Source organism: Suricata suricatta, chromosome 10 (assembly GCF_006229205.1).
Source record: "Suricata suricatta isolate VVHF042 chromosome 10, meerkat_22Aug2017_6uvM2_HiC, whole genome shotgun sequence".
Lineage (NCBI taxonomy): Eukaryota > Metazoa > Chordata > Mammalia > Carnivora > Herpestidae > Suricata > Suricata suricatta.
Genome location: NC_043709.1, coordinates 77,756,818 through 77,772,267, shown reverse-complemented (window position 1 = coordinate 77,772,267; position 15,450 = coordinate 77,756,818).

The window sequence follows — 15,450 nt, the reverse complement described above, 5'->3', positions numbered from 1 at the left end:
TTTGATTTATTGCTGTCATAAAACAGGAATAGGTGTAGCATTATGATGATTTGCGATTTGTTCCTAACTCAAAGGGCTCTGGTGGCCTCTTAAACTTATTATAACAACTCCATATTAGGAAAATGGAACTAACTTGACAGGATTCATTCCTTCAGGTCACACAGACATTGTGGGGGCTTTCCCCTCCTATGTGTGAGGTTTGAGGGAAAAGGGTAAATGAAGAGCTGAAAGAGGGGAGAATGTAGCCACTTGATGCTCTTGCCTCAAAATAGTGAACTCACAGTGGGATGGGTCGAGTTTTAGGTATTTAAGACTTTCCTTGTGCAATGAAAAACATTTCTAAAAAATCACGTATGTTCCCATTTTATTTGCTCATCTTTACATTTTTTACTCTGCTGTGAGGGTTCCAGTGGGGCAGGTTTCCTGCCAACACGACAATATCCGTGCTGGCTCCTGGCAGCTTGATGGGGCATCAGGGAGAGAAGGACTCCGATGGGCCGCCCACAGCCTCCTCGTGAGTGAGTAATTGTAAAGCCTCCCCACCATGTGTGTTAATACTTAGAAACACAGAGCTGAATGTCAACACTTCGCCTCTCCCGAGAGCCCTCAGATCTGAGCCTGGAGGCCTAGGGTAACACCATACCAACCTGGAGTTCAGAAAGGAAAGTATATGTTATCTGTTTTAAATCACTTGTCAAAAAGGAGTTTTTCTTGAGCTCTCTTCTTTGGGGAGAAAAAAACATAGAAGAGCCTTCAGCATAAACTGGCTCACATTGGCGCTGAGAAGAAGCTACGAACACTGACAGGGCACTCATTCCAGAACGGCTCACACACTCATCAATGCTCAAAACCAAAGTGTTAGCACATCAAAGATTGGTTCATTCTGCTGTTCTTATCCGCGGCAATACTCAAAACTTTTCTAAATTCCAGTTTTCTCACGGACTAAGGGAACTTAATTTTTTCCCCTAACAGGTCTGCCATAAGGAAAAGTCATCCTAGTCCTTGCTACGGAACGTGTGTATGTGTATTGTGTGTGTGTTAGGGGTGAAGAAGAACTTTTGCATTGTGCAAAGTAGCATGCATATAGTGGAGTTGGAAAGGGACCCCATGCCCACAAAAAGCTAAATTAACACCCACTGTAAAATGTAGGCTCTGATAGAATATTAATAATCTATTAATTTAAGACAGAAACATTACATTCCTTGGTAACAGCACCATGACCACGCAATTGCTATGGGTCTCACCCTACAAATTCCTCTGCAAAAGAGAAGCTAACCTGTGGGAAAGTGGTATATGCTGGACTTCTACTTTCCTTCCCAAAGTCCTTCCAATCATTCATGTGCCCGAAGAAATGGTAGTGCTGTTGGGAAGCTGTGATGATGGTCCTGGCTGGCTTGCTCCCTCTTTGTCCCTTGGTTGTGAGTCTGCGTGATAGGTGGCTCAAAGTCCTCTGCTCAAATTTGATCAAACTCTCCCCCCAAGATAAAGTGGTTTATGTCAGCTTAGTTTAATGGGGATTGTACTGTACCAAGAACTGGGAGAGCCCAGTCCTGACTCTGCCACTAACTCTGACAAAATTGCTTAACCTTTCTGAGAATGCCTCCTAGTCTACAAGATGTGATGGGTCAGCGACAAGGGGGGGGTCTTTTGTCAAGTGGCAGAATAAATATTTACATCTCCTTTCAGGTCAGACATTCCTGATGATGATGTCCTAATGCAAGGATGGTCAAATGGAACATCTAGAACATGCTTAGTCTCATAAATGGGAAGTAATAGAAATAGCTAGCAATCATTTAGCTCTTTCTATGTGCAGGGGTCTTTTCTAAACAACTTGCATGCATTATCTCATTTTTTACTCACAACAACCCTATGAAATAGGTGGCATTGCTATATACAATTATATATATTATATAACCAATTATGAAATCAAAGCATAGAGGGAGACTGATTTTCCCAAACAACACCTTGAGGAAGTAGTACAGTATTTGAGCATGTGTTGTTTGGTTCCAAAATTTGTATGCTCTAGCTTCAAACTATAGTGGCTTTTTGCAACATTATTTTTAGAAGAAAGTGGAAAATCTCATTAGGAAAGTTTCCCTGATTGATTATTGGTGTTTGCCAAGAGCTTGGAAGTCAGGAGTACAGACACTCATGCTGAGTATCTGTTGATCTGGATGATAGATGAATCATCCAGCATTCCTAAGATGCTAAACCTAGAAGAATATTTACATTAAAATTTTTTAAATGTTTTTTTTTATTTATTTTTGAGAGACAGAGAGAGACAGTGTAAGCAGGGGAGGGTCAGAGAGAGAGGGAGATATAGAATCTGAAGCAGGCTCCGGGCTCTGAGCTAGCCATCAGCACAGAGCCTAACGTAGGGCTCGAACCCATGAACTGTGAGATCATAACCTGAGCTGAAGCCAGACGCTTAACCAACTGAGGCACCCAGGCACCCGTTATGTACATTTTTAAATGCAATGTCTACCTACCTTACTTAGGACATTTAGCAGGCTAGGACAGAGAGGGGGAAGATGCAACCATGTCCCTCACTGAAAAAACCTACAGCATAAGCTTTTTCCCAAATGAATTCAACAATTTCAGTATCTATTCTTCCACTCCTCACTTCCTTAATTTCTGTCTCCAGAATTTTCTAAGTCTTTGGGAGTGATTCAAAGTAATCCCTCTGTAGAAAAAGGATAGGACCTTTTCTTTAATACAAACCAATGGTGGAATTTGGGTTGGATATCCCAAATGGTGGGGAAGAATTTGTAGGTGTGAAAATATCTTCTGAGAAGACCAAGCTTGACACCTTGCATTTCCACACTACTTGAACTTATATATGGAGAAAGAACGTATCTTGTTGACCATTCCCAGATGATCCAGACATTTTCTCTGGGGGATAGAATGATACACTTCTCACATTGCAAATAAACAGAATAGAATTTAATTCATGTTAGAAATATAGCTTAGGTTTAATCTTGGACCAGTTGTAATTTTGTAGTAAATGTAAATACATATGTAGAGAAGAAAATTTGAAACACAACTTAAAAAAAAATTACTAGCCATCAGGAATTGGTATTTAATTAGTAAAAGATCAGTTGTCTCAGAAAATATCTTTAAGACTAGAGAAAGGACTCAGTGCAGCAGAATTCTATTTTGGTGGCTATCCACCTTTTTCTTCAATTCATTTCTTTTTTTTCTAGACTACCTAGTCCAGATCTCTCATAATACTACCTACATTGTACAGTTTATGTACCCATCTCTTCTATTAGACTGAATGTCTTAAGGACGGGAGCTGTCTTCATCTTGAGGTCCCCAGGGCCTAACACAAAGCCTAGCATATAAAAAAAAGTATCCATTTTGCTACAAAAATGCTCTATAACCACCCACTAAAACTCAGCCTTACACAAACTTAGAATTTGTACTTTAGAGCAAGGTTCCAAGGTTAACTGTGGATCAGAAGCTCTAGGCTAAGCTCAGCTTGAAGATTCTTTTCCAGCTGGGTGTCCAGTTGGCTTGGCTCCTTGCTGAAGGCTGCGCTCCAGTTTGTGTCTAGGACCCAGGCTGCAGAGGCATAGCTAATCATAAAAAAATGTTCTGGTGACACAGGCAGGAGCCCAAGGGGGCGAACCCAATCACAGACACACGCATTTTCAAATGTTTGATTATGTCATGGTCATTAGTATTTTACTGGCCACAGAAAGTCACATGATCAAGCTTAACATTGAGTGGGAGAATACATTCCACGTCCAATGGAAGAAACTTCAAAGCTATGTGGAAAAAGGCGTGGATACAGAATAGAGTAAGAAACTAGCAATGCTCACAAAGCCTAGCACAATAGGTACCCAATAGAAGCTTTGAGACTTAATGCATTCACGTTCCTTACCCTAATTCCTCATACCCTTTTTGAGGTCCTAACTAGTGACTACATCAAAAGTTCTGTTGGTTTGTTTTGGGGGGTTGTTTCAGTGTAGTATTAGCGGTCAGTAAATATTAAATAATTGGAAATCCAGAAATTATTCCAGTGTGATTTGAACCAAAGGACTTACCAAAATGAACCCGAAAACTCTGCAAATATTCTTTCTGGCAGTATATAGCATTTCTTTTCATGATCGAGCCCTGAGCCAAGAAGTAAAAGAAGAAACAAAAATGGAAAAGATTTATAGAAATGCCCTCTAGTAGTTGAGCTCATAAACATGTGGGGTCTGTTGTTTTCAGTTCTTTAATTTGAAGGCAATGGTTTGAACCCGTCAGCTTAACTCGCCTTTCTCCATCCCAGCCACAACTGAAGAACTTTTCTTTGCGAGACGGTAGACGCCCAGGACATGCCCGTCTAGAACTCCCACAGCAAAGGCCCTCCAGGAAGTTGCTGCCCCGCTGGGACCCTAACCTTCCTTCCAGAACCACTGAATGACTTCTGCCACGTTTCTATGAGGTTGACACACCTGCTTTGAATATCAATTTGCTTGTGCCTCTGGATTTCCAGGTGGTGATTTTTATTGCTTTCCAAAGCATGAAATTTGAACTTGCGTTTTCCCTGATGTCAGATTAGCAAAAGCACCTTAACAGTGAGCTTTTTAAATAAAGCAGCTATTTCTGGTGGTTACCTCATATTTTAAGAGCCCATTAGAACTATATAGAGAGTTTGCTAAAAGGCAAGGAGAAGAGTGTTAGACATTTAAAGTTTCAACTGGTCATCTCTCCATTAAAATATTAGGTGTAGACTGGCTTACATACTTTTTTTTATGTTACAAACCACACATCTGAAGATAGAATAATAAGCCTCCGTGGCCAGAGATGGAGTTTCCTTGTCTATTTTTCAAAGAAACCCAGGAAACTTAACTTTATGTTAGGGGAGACGTATGGAGAAAAAACAGCTCTCAACAGCACAGGACCTTGCTGGTGGCTACAGCATGAGGTCATCTTGCATTTCAAGTCACAGAGCACAACGTGATCCTTATAAACCCATAACCTGTTTTAGCAAACATGAGTAATGACAAACAAAACACCACACAAGTTGAAATTTTACATGCTACCTCATTTTTACCAAGGCTGAAACGTAAAGCAAATAAAATAAAACTCTGCCCCACTTGCCATGCAAATTGGTTGCCCGGGGTATAATTATCTGATTAGTTCTTGCAAACCCTTGCTTGTATGTGCAAATTTGATTTAGAGGCCTCTCCCAACACGATAGCTAACCGCGTTGCATAAACATTGCCTCCGCTGTGCAGAGCCCAGTGCTGAGACGATTTTGCAGATCTGTTATGGTTGTTCTCTGCATGAAAAAATGGAACCTGTGGGAATAAGCAGGGCAGCTGTAAGTATCCAAATAACCTTCACTGCCCACTTCTGTTCCCTTGGGAAAGCATGCGTGTGGGCCAATATGACATTTCTGATCTGTCACAAAAGTCTTTCCTGTAGGAAACTCAAAGTCTTTCTTGCACTTTCACAAAGTTTTATTTGAAATCAGTAGATTTCTGAGATTTTTATTTGTATCTCCATCAAGCAATAATACTGATGCTTTTAGACATGTTTTCACAATGTCTTGTCAATTGGACAGGAAGGTAAAACATTATGGCCAGGTGATGCCCTCTTGTTTGCTGCGTTCAACCGTTTCATGGTGCAGCTAAGAAAACTAACGTTCAGAGAGACAAGGGCCTGTTCGGGTAGCAGAACACTCACACCCAGCTCCAGATCAGCTGCCACCTTGTCAAATGCTCTGTTACTGTGAGGGCTGCCTCTCACAGTAAAACCACAGTGCAGTTTGTACTGGATTTTATTGGTCTGCAAACTGAAACTGAGAAGTGTACAAAGGATACAACTGACATTCTGAAGGTGGTCCCCCCAATCTTCACTGAAGCCATGCTCTCCCAAGGACTTATTTTTGCCCTTTCCTGAAGCATGGGCTCAGGATATAGGATATAGGATATAGGATATAAGAATATCTTTGCTGCTTGTCAGCTGTACTACCCAATGTGATAGCCACCAGCCACTTGTGGCTACATCAATTAAAATAAAATCAACATTTAAAAATAAGTTCCTCAGTTGCCATAGCCATATTTCAAATGCCCAATAACTATGTGTGGCTAGTGACAACTCTACTGAACAGCACAGGATATAGGACATTTCCACTGTCACAGAAAGTTCTATTGGATGGTGCTGCTTTTCCATCGGGAAGTGAAGTTTGGTACTTTCCATTCTCTGACTTTGGTCATGGCTGGGAACATTTTTCACAATTACCAGTGGGCTGAAAAACTCCTCCCTGAGAAAGTCCTGTGTCTTGGTCTGTTAAGGCTGCCGTAACAAATACGATAGACTGGCTGGCTTTATACCTTACAGAAATGTACTTCCCACAGTTCTGGAGGCTGGAAAGTCCAAGACCAAGGCACAGACAAATTTGTGTCTGGTGAGAGACCTCCTTCTAGTTCACAGACAGTCTTCACCTCCCTGTGTCCTCACAAGGCAGAGGGGCGGGAGGGTTCTCTAGCACATCTTTTATGAGGACACTGGTCCCACTGGCAAGGGCTCCACCCTCAGGTTACGTGATGATCTAAGCACCTCCCGAAGGCCCCACCTCCCAGTGCCATCACATTGGGCATTAGACTTCAACATATGCATTGGGGGACACAGACATTCTGTCTACAGCATCCTGACTTCTTTCTCTGTGTCCCAGTCTTAATGCCACCTGTGTGTGAGCTTGATTCATGTCTGCGGCAGTTTGGGTCTTCAGACTTTTCATGTTCATTATAATATTTCTTTCTTAAACACACAAACACATACACATTTTCATTCAGTCAGATTTCTAAAGAGAAATTAGATACTGTACTTTACTGGAAACATACCTTCAGACAAGTAAATGAAAATTCATTACTTTCATTTTTACCTTCTAGCAAAAATAATCAGTACACATACTTTTTAAATGTTTATTTATTTTTGAGAAAAAGAAAGAGAGAGTGAGTGGGGGCAGGGGGTGGGCAGAGAGAGAGGGAGACACAGAACTCAAAGCAAGCTCCAGGCTCTGAGGTGTCAGCACAGAGCCCGATGCAGGGCTAGAACCCACAAACCGTGAGATCACGACCTAAACCCAAGCTGGACACTTAACCAACTGAGCCACCCAGGTGCCCCAAATAACCAGTATATTTAAGCATGAAGCATTTTAAGAGTTGTCAGTTTGAGCTTTATTTTCCATTCTAAGTGTGGAATCATATGAAACTAAATTTTTATGTCACCTTATTGATGCAATGAAGACTATGGAACCACACAGTCCAGTAAATGTCAAACATCAGTGGAGACATTGGTATTTATAGGTAAACATATTTTCTAAATTATTTAAGCTTCTAGAGCTGCATCACTGTTGCAATGACTTGCCCCTGTGGCAATGTGAATGTCTTTAATCTTTCAGATTTTAGAAAAGAAAATAATTCCTTTGTGCTATAATCTACCAGAGGAAAAGTCATTGTAAGGCAAGGGAAATTAAAATCGTGATAAAGGGGCACCTGGGTGGCTCAATCAGTTAAGAGTCTGACTCTTCTTTTTGACTTAGGTCATGATCTCATGGTTCGTGAGATCAAGCCCTGTATCGGGCTCTGCACTGACAGCACAGAGCCTGCTTGGAATTCTTTCTCTTTCCCTCTCTCTCTGCTCGTCCCTGGCTCATGAGTGTATGGACCTGTGTGTGCCCTCTGTCTAAATAAATAATAAACATTAATAAAAGTAAATAGTGACAAAAATAATATGAGAACTGATAGGACACTAGAGTATTTGAAAAATATAAAAATGATTGAATATTGTTACTTGGTGAAGGAAATGATGACTTATTTCTTATTTGGAGGCAGTACGCATAGTGACTAAGAGAGCAAATTCCAAAGTCCATTCTGCTGCCTAGATAGATTCCAAAACCCAGTTCTACAATTTTCTAACTGTGTGACCTTGAGGAATTTAATTAGCCTCTCTGAGGCAAGTCTAGGAAAGGCCTTATAAGGAGAATTAGTGAGGAGTCATTGCAGTGGGGCTGAATTTATGAAATTATCCCAAACCGGTTCTCTGCTTATCAGAGCCTTCTTTGCCTTCAACTCCTGCCTCGTTTCCTTTTTCTCCCTACTCTGTCCGTTCAGCTTGCCATGTGCAAAGCATCTGCTCATTCTCGCAGATCCGGATCATCTGTGCTATGCGTATAGCGTAGCATGTGAGACCTCCAGCTTTTTTTAATTTCCTGGACATCACCTGTTTGCCCTCCTCATGAAGGTGGTTCTTCCAAATGTGTGTCTGACAGGCTATCTGGAACGGATATCCTACTTAGCTCGACACGTTTTCCATCGCACAGGTGCCTCTCCTCGTCCAGGCACTGCTAGGTGTTCCTGACCCTGCAGGGATCAGCCCTAACTGCCTGTCTTTTCCTCTTTCTTCCAAAGCCCTAAGGATGAGCAGGAACTTCACCTTACTAACATGTCACCCTTTGTCTGGCTCAAAAAACGGTGTGATAAATGTTAACTGAAGCAACAATGCTCAAAATTGCCTGATTTATGACACTTTACACAGTTCTTTACATAGTAATTTGCATTGGGCACTCTGGGGAGCAGAAGTCATTTAAAATAAGGTCCTTCCAAGAAGGAACTTACAATTTATTTTGGGAGGTCAAGCATACAATTGAAAAGTATGTTGCAATAGTAAAGATAGGTTTCTGGATTCCATAGCTATTGGGGAACGGTTCCAAAAACTGGCTTTCATGAAATTTCCACCAGCTTGCTAGGAGTGAACACTTCCTTTCAACAGCGTTAAAGCCTTTCTATGTGTTAATGGCCATGGGAGATCCAGGTCCACCCCAGGAGAAGGTCTGGTTCCCAGGAGATAAGCCGAGTTTATGACTGTGAGGAAGGGAGTGAATATAGCCACGCTTCCTGGCACCAGCGGAAGAAGGGTGAGGAAGAAAGATATTCTGTTACTAATGTCAGTGCAGTTATACAAATTGCCATGGGTGAATGCTCTTAAACTGATAATGTCAATGGCCATTTATTAAAGTTTGCCATTCATTAAAACTTGTAACTTATTAAAATACATGGTTTTTCCTTGCTGGCGATTTGTGGGAGGCTAGAGTGGTTATGCTCTTTGGTGGAAAAGGTCACTGAATAGTTTCAAATTTCTGGCTCCTGAGACTGACCCCAGAAATTAATCCTAAGGGGCTGGGAGAGGTAGCTCAGGTGCTCCCCAGGGTAACTAAAATATGACAGACTTCATATTTGAAGTAGGAGAGGCACCCTCTTAGTGCAACCAGCAGTGAGCACAAAAGATCAAAGCATCATGGTAGTTAGGCAAAATTCATCAAAGGATCATGGCCCTGGAGTTTGGTCCACTGTGCTTTGTAATAAAAGGCATTTCGTATAAAATGAAGGCAAAACAGAAGAAAATTGGATCGGAAAAACAAGTTGCTTAACCCCTCACGTCACAAGGTCTAGGTTTCCGTATTATCTCACCACAGTCCACTTCTGAATCGGGTTCCCAGGTCCTGCTGCCTTCCAGGCTGCCTGGGAACTCTTACGCCCACCCCTCCCTCACCCCTCCCTTCCACAGGAGATGCTCTGGTCACACAGTAAGAATGGGAGAGAGGTGAGGGGAAGGGATGATGTCACCCTATGTGTGCAAGTTTGTATGAATGCTGAAGGACTTTCTGGAATGTACTTACCATGGCAATTTCCTTCATGGTGGAATCGAGTCAACAAATACCAGTCTCCTATATGGGCTGCTTTTGGTCAGATGGCCACGGCAAGTTCAGTCAGTGGAGGCTGAGCGGTTGGTCTTGAACAGAGTCAGAATCAGGGTGAGAGAATGAAGCACTCCTGTTGGGTGCATAATTAAGAGGGATGCCAAAAAAAGTAGGTAATCAAGATAAATGTTAATATTTAATACACTACTTAAAACACAGAGTTAGGGGTGCCTGGGTGGCTCAGTCCATTAAGCATCCAACTTCAGCTCAGGTCATGATCTCACAGTTTGTGAGTTCGAGCTCCACATCAAGCTCTGTGCTGACAGCTCAGAGCCTGGAGCCTGCTTTGGATTCTGTTGTCTCCCTCTCTCTGTTCCTCCCCTACTCTCTCTCTCGCTCTCTCAAAAATAAAGAAAGATAAAAAACACACAAAACTAATGCACAAATCCATGAGGAATGCTGGAGAAGAGAACTGGCAGACCAACTTCTGAGAGGCTAATTCCTGTACAGAAGCAGCAACTCACCTTGTCAGGGTGACTGAGGCTGAAAAGCAAAATCTCTGGGGCCAGTGACTAAGCAGCCACTGTCCTGAACTCTGTTAATACAGCAATGGGTGTCACATGCAAAAGGCGGGCAGAGAGGGAATGGCAGATAAGAAAGCTGAGATTTTAAGCAACCACTGTGGGTTGCTTACCCACTACCCTCTGAAAAAGAAGAAAAAAGCCTTCTCTGAAAACCCCAAAACCCTAGGTGCTTTTCAACTTCATTTCATTCCTGATGCTTATACCACATCACAGTAATCATCCATGACTGTATGGACCATGCTATTAAATATTTTATGGTATATTATGATATTGCTCCAATCCTTATCTCATTTATACAGTGGGCACCATATAACAAAGTGGTTAAGAAGTTAGACTCTCTTTCACATGTAGATGTTGCTTATGTAGCTGCATGGCGGTCAACGAGTTCAGCATTCCTTCTTCAGTCCCCTCATCCGATAGGGGAGGTAAGAAAACCCTGCAGTGTGGTCGTAAGCATTAATTTAGCTAATACATAAAAAGTGCTCAAAAGGCCTGCCAGTGCCAGCTCTTGGTGTTACCGCAGCTTCCTAATTTTCCTGTGAACCACTCACGAAGGGAACTGTCTTGTATCATCTGGTAATACTTTTCTCTTAGACCTCAAACGACCAGCAAGATGGAAGGCACCAGATGGCTACTGGGGAAGTGGGTGTGGCTAAAGAAAAAGAAATACCGCCAGGACGAACGTATGAGGGTTACAGGTGGCAGAAAAAGTGAGAAATCAAAATTAAAGGTTAAAAGAAAGAAACAGGATTTGTTTTTAGAGTGAAAAAAAGAGATTTGGTATGAAAATGTCGTATCAATGTGATATTTGAATTAAGACTGAAAAGAAATGGGACAAGCGAGCATGAAGCAGTGTTTCTAGCTCCCAATCACATAGTTGGCACTGATCATCTGGGCCATCAATGGAGCGGGTATATGGAAGAGCTTTTTGTACCCCCTGAAGCCTAAAATAACCTCTATGACAATTATAGGATGTAACCAGACTCTCCGAGATCGGAATGTGAGTTACAAGTAAGCTTTAGTGATTTTGCGGTGGACATAGGTTTAGATCTGAAGGATTTTCACCCACCACCTTGTTTGAGGTGCCTCATCTTGTGTCTCAGGGTGGCTACACAGGTGGACCAAGTTCTTACCCCCACTTCTGTTTTCTATGTTTGGATCCAGGTTTGATGGAAGAACACAAAGCCATCTCAAGGTGAGGTCGTTTGATAGGACCTGAGGCAGAAACTCATGCTGGGATGGGTGAGCTCTATCTGGACAGCTTCAGAGGGAGGTCTATCTTGGAGTAAGCTTTCTGGAACCCAGATCTAGAGGAGGTTCTTAGCTTAGCATCATCAGCTGAAGAAGAAACCAAGGCCTTAAAAGTCAGTTCATCTCCAACTTTTTCACAAGATCAAGACGGTTCAGAGTTTCTTTCCTAAGTATTAGCAACTATTCAGACATCACTAAATTCCTAATCTAATGAGATAGTTCCTCTTTCTCCCTCTTAAATTTAATTGCATTACAGAAGAATAGATTTTGATTGGGACTGTCAAAGGAAGCTTGAGACAAAAGGGTATCCCAAGAAACAGATTTTGTCTCCTTATAAGTGGCATGTCCACTGGGTGACTCAGTCTGGACTATGGGCTCCTTGACCTTGACACAGGTCAGTTATGGTAAAAGTTCTGTGTTAGGTGTGGAGAATGAAGTGAACACCACTGGGGAGGAAAATGGCAGAGAAATGCCAATTACCACCTTTTTTGTTGTTTTCCTTGTTACTCTAGTAAGCTATTTTGATCAGTTATTATTATTATTATTTTATAATATTTTTATTACTTTATTTTTAAGAGGGAAAATTTCTTTTTTTTAATTTATCAAAAGATAAAAGTTAATTGGGAAAGTTAATATTTTTCTCTTCTCCTCTTCCTAGTCCTTCTGATGTACCTAACCATCACAATCAGCAGCACACACCCAGAACCCCTATCAAGAAATTTTCCAGGAAGAACATTTTCACCTTGACAGGAATGAAAAATTATAATTCTGAGCTGAGATAGAAATCTCTGTATTGTATCAGGTTATAATATTCTTTGAAAGGTAAGAGAGATGACCATAATTTTTGTTCAATACATTCAAATATAAGCAATAATAAGGCAAGCTTTATAACTGAATTGTGCCACATAAATATTTTGGGGATATTTAATGCTTCTTTTCTGTAAATCATTTTCCAGTGGTTTCAGCTTAGGTGTATTTTCAAGCACGCTAAATGACTTCTGAGATTTCCCTAACTTAACTGCTCTCCATTTTCTAACAAAAGTAACCAAGTTTTATTGGAAGAATGTCACTGCTTTGGATAATACAGCAGTGAAGACATGATTTAGTTTCTTTTAATATTATGAGTGAGTTAAGCTCGGCTAATACATCGTAAATTGTTAACATAATAGTCATGCTAAAAAATGTGGTTCCTGTTATAATTAACTTTTCAGACCCAGTGACAGTCCATGTGATGGTTAATTTTATGTGTCAACTTGATTGGGCCATGAGAGCCACAGATATTCAGGCAAACATTAATCTGAGTGTTTCTATGAGGGTGTTTATGGATGAGATTAACATTTAAATTGATAGACTAAGTAAAGTAAGTTGCCCTTCATACTATGGGTGGGCCTCATTTAATCAGTTGAAGACCTCAGTGGAACAAAAGACTGACCTCCCCCCCGAAAAAGGGAATTCCTTTGCAGCAAAACAGGACATTATAGCTCTTCCTGGATCTATAGCAGCTTCTATTCTTCAGACTCAAACTTGGACATCAGCTCTGCAGATTTTGGGCATCTCAGTCTCCATAATCTCATAAGCCAATTTGTTTATAAGAAATATCTTTCTATAATATCTTAATGGTTCTGTTTTGCTGGAGGGTCCTGATTAATGCAATACACCACGGTTGGCATGTGAGTAATGGTGTTTAAGATTGTAGATAGAGATCATATCATATATACAGATTTATCTTTTTTTCTTTATTTATACTTAGCATTGTGTAATGTGGTTTTTATCATAATGTTACAGAAAATAATTTTAAATCCTGTTTAATATTTTGTAACATAAATATGCTACTTCCTATTATTTGACTTGAGGTTATTTTTAGTTTTTACTAGTATACCTAAACATTCGATGAACATATTTGAATGCAAAATTTGCCCTCATTTCTGATTATTTTCTTGTGGTGGATTCCTAGGAAAGGCATTATTAGGTCTGGTGTAGGTTTGGTTGGCTCTGGGTCACCTGAGCAATACACCAGACTCTAGTAACTGAACAACACTTTTTTTTTTTAAGTTTATTTATTTATTTTGAGAGAGAAAGAAGGAGCAGGGAGGGGAAGAGAGAGAAGGAGAGAGTGAATCCCAAGCAGGCTCCACACTGGGGCTCCACTCTGATGTGGGGCTCAAACTCATGAACCATAAGATCATGACCTAAGCCTAGATCAAGAGTTGGACACTTAACCAACTGAGCTACCCAGGTGCCCATGAACAGCACTTCTAATAGGAAGGATGATTAGTCGAGATGCAAGGAAGTGGCTTAAACAAAAGTACTTCCTTGCCCTTTCCCACTATTAGAATCTGCTAAGAGTGAAGCCAGGTTGTGTTTCTAAGACTTTCGCAAGGGTTTTCGTGGTCAACCATGGCTGAGAACTCCTTGAGAACCTCATACCTGTTTGTGAAGTCTAGGCAATATGCATACTTTTCTTATTTTTTCTCCTCTGTTAAAGCCAGCTACAACTGCATTCAGCAGAAGTTCAGCTCCCAAGTGAATTTGGTTTGTCATTCATGTTAGGCTTGCTTCTCTGTCACTCCTGAATTCCAATCTTCATTACAACCTTCAGTTTTCCTATAACCATGCTCTTGACACTATTTTGACGCTCTTCTAACTGGTCCTATTGATGTTTGTCCAATATCAAGGCAGGGAACAGCATCCTACCGTGAACTCCTTTGGGGCCAGACTTGGTGATCCCTTCCCGCCCTGCTCAGAGGTGAATTCTACCTTCTTGAGAAACACTCAGAGTCAAGACTTCCTTCTTTCAGATTCACTTACCTTTCTTCCTCTTTCATATGCCATGATTTCCTTTTCTGAGGCCATGGAACCATAAAAGACCATTCCAGCCCTCCTGCTAAGGTATGTCATACTTAAGCACCTGGATACTGCTCTTTCCTATTCTTATTAAAACAACTAATGGTCAGTATAATTTTAGAGCCTGAATGAGGATTGTGTCTTTTGTAAATCAACAAGAAAATTATCTATGATAATAATAGTTTTCCTTTTCTCTCTCAGGAATATTTGCATTTCAAGGAAATATTATTAGAGAAACAGATCTTAAATTTAAAGAAACAAATCTCCGCAGATGATGTTTCACAAACCGTATGGTTGCCTGGTAGGGAGTTGGGGGAGATTTTTGGTAAGAGTGGTCCAGAATATGTCCTTAAAGAAATGAAAACCTCATGTGTTAATGAATGAGTCTGGAATGAACAATAATTGTTCACACTTGTAAGCACCTCTTAACATTTGAATAGGTTGTGTTTTTAAACTTTTTTTTTTTTAATTTAGACTTGAGAGCGTGAGCAGGGGAGGGTCAGAGAAAGAGGGAGATACAGAATCAGAAGCAGGCTCTGGGCTCTGAGCTGTCAGCACAGAGCCCGATGCGGGGTTCAAACCCACAATCTTGGGATCATGACCTGAGCCAAAGCTGGGTGCTTAACCGACTGAGCCACCCAGGCACCCCAATTGAATGGTTGTGTTTTTTATGTGGTTCATAATTTAAAATTCAACAACTCATTACACCATTGCGAGATATTAATAATAGGTGAAACTGAGGGCAGAGAGCGTGTATATAGGAAATCTCCATCCTTTCTGCTCAAGTTTTCTATAAACCTAAAACAGCTTTAAATATAAAATCTACTCATGAGAAAAAAAAGTTCAACAACAAATATCAGGTAGGTTTTCATCTGTATTTTACTGTTGAAGAATCACGGATATTGAGCCGAGCTAAGGCAAACCCAGATCTGTTCCTCAAAGACTGAGCCCTACCCGTGTGGCCGCATTTCCTCTCCTGTGGAAGAAGCCCACACATGCTTATTTACACTTTACCTTCATATTCATGTTCAAGGACCTTGGACAAATTTGTCCCTGGATTAGGAAGGGAAA